Raw genomic sequence first — 2,646 nt, 5'->3', positions numbered from 1 at the left:
TGAATATTATTCAAAAGTAAAAAAATACCAGATGCTGGCAAGGTTGCCAAGAAAAAGGAATGCTTATACACTGCTGATGGGAGTGTAAATCAGTTCAACCATTGTGGAAAGCCGTGTGGCAATTCCTCAAAGAACTGAATACAGAACTATCATTCAACCCAGCAATCTCATTACTGGGTATACACCCAGAGAAATATAAATCATTTCACCATAAGGACACATGCACACCAATGTTCACTGCAGCACTACTCACAACAGCAAAGACATGGACTTAACCTAAATACCCATCAATTGTGGACCGGATAAAGAAAATGTGGTACATATACACCATGGAATTCCATGCAGCTATAAAAAGAATGAGATCATGTCCTATTCAGGAACATGAATGAAGCTGGAGGTCATTATCCTTAGCAAACTAACACAGGAACAGAAAACCAAATATTGCATGTTCTCACTTATAAGTGGGAGCTAAATAATGAGAACACATGGACACAAAGAGGAGGACAACAGATACCGGGTCCTGCTTGAGGGAGGAGGGAAGGAGGAAGAGAGAGAATCAGGAAAAAAGCTGTCGGGTACTATGCTTAGTACCTGGGTAACAAAATGGTCTGTACATCAAATACCTGTGACATGCATTTGCATGTCTTAACAGACCTGCACATGTACACCTGCCTGAACTATAAAAGTTAAAAATAAGCTGGACATGGTGGTTCATGCCTGTAATCCTAGCACTTTGGGAGGCCAAGGCAGGCTAATTGCTTGAGCCCAGGAGTTTAGGACCAGCCTAGGCAACATGGCAAAACCCCATCTCTACAAAAAATACAAAAAGTTGCCAGGTGTGGTGGTGCATGCCTGTAGGTCTAACAACTTGAGGGGCTGAGGCAGGGGGATTGCTCAGCCTGGGAGGTCAAGGCTACAGTGAGCAGTAAACCAGGACCACACCACTGCACTCTAGTCTGGGTGACAAAATAAGACCTTGTCTCAGAAAAAAGAAAAAAGAAAAAAATGTTTAATTTTGCAAAAGTTAAAAAAAAACACATTTTAAAAAGAATATCTCCCTCCCAAAGCATCAGAGAAACAGACTTTACACTCCACATAAATTTACATTTTCTGTGTTTGCATCATTCATCAAATATTTATTGAATAACTACTAGGAACAAGATCTTGTTTCTGCGTTAAAATTTTATTGACATGTTTGTTCATTTTATTCCCAAGGACTAAGGTATTTTGTAATGCTGGTGCCCTTCAAACATTCTACCCTTTACTTAGATGAGTTGGCAGGATTAAAAGGTCTTCCTGTTAATAATCGACTTGAAAAAAATTATTTAAAACAGTGTTTGGCCACAGGAAAATCCCCAACAACATCCATTAATCACAAAATTAGTGCAGTGTGGTTCCACTCTGTATAATAAAATGATACCTTGTTTTTCAATTGCAATTGACCCCAGGTTGCAAGTTATATAACCTGAGTGTGCCCAGGTGAACCAAGAATGCAACCATGGGCAAAATCTAAGTGCTTGAACCAAGGAAAGGGCATAGAATTAATAAGTAGATTCCACCTGATTTTGGTAAGGAAAAAAAAAAGAAGAAGTAGACACCAGGCCAGGCACAGTAGCTCACACCTGTAATGCCAGTGCTTTGGGAGGCTGAGGTGTATTTCTTGGAGCCATGAATTTGAGACCAGCCTTGACAACATAGCAAGACCCTATCTCAACTAAAAAGAAAAAAAAGTAAGGGACGCTTCATAGCATGATCCACAATCTAATCAGATTTAACCCTGGCATCACCCCATGGCATGATCCAATCAGATCATGCCTCCTGGCATTACTTCATTGCAAGATTCAATCAGATCATACCATCTTCAGACTCCATCTTAGAAGACAAATTTGAGCATTGCCTCCTATTTCCTAGCCAATTTACAAAAAGCTTCGTCTTCTCAAAAGCTGGTACCATAGTATCGACTTCCATGCACATCAGGCAGCAAGCCCATTGCCTGCTAGGTAACAATGAGAACATAGAAACGCAGATTCAAATTGCTAATCCCTACTGAAAATATATTGTTTATTTTTTTAATTCAACAAATGCTTTTTGACTGTTTTATACAAGACATAGTAATATGTATGTAAAGTAGTTCCTACAGAGATTACACAGACCATGACATTTTATTTTTATTATTAAATATTTGAAGAATACAAAATATTATAGAGAATATTATCACTTATATTTATGTATCTAACCCATAAAGTGATGAAATAATCTGTATGACAAAACTCCCTGACATGAGTTTACCTATATAACAAACCTGCACGTGTACCCCTGAACCGAAAAGTTTAAAAAAAAAAATAGGGCTGGCATGGAGGCTCACACCTGTAGTCCCAGCACTTTGGGAGGCCAAGGCAGGAGGAGCCCTTGAGGTCAGGAGTTCAAGACTCCGTCTCTACTAAAAATACAAAAATTAGCCGGGTGTTGTAGTGGTGGGTGTCTGTAGTCCCAGATCCTCAGAGGCTGAGGCAGAAGGATCACTTGAACAACCCAGGAGACAGAAGTTGCAGTGAGCTGATATCACACTACTGCACTCCAGCCTGGGTGACTGAGTGAGACAAGAAAGAAAGGAAAGAAGGAAGGAAAGAAGGAAGGAAGGAAGGA

This window comes from Cebus imitator, unplaced genomic scaffold (genome assembly GCF_001604975.1).
Source record: "Cebus imitator isolate Cc_AM_T3 unplaced genomic scaffold, Cebus_imitator-1.0 Scaffold96, whole genome shotgun sequence".
Classification (NCBI taxonomy): domain Eukaryota; kingdom Metazoa; phylum Chordata; class Mammalia; order Primates; family Cebidae; genus Cebus; species Cebus imitator.
Note: the sequence above shows the minus strand (reverse complement) of the source record.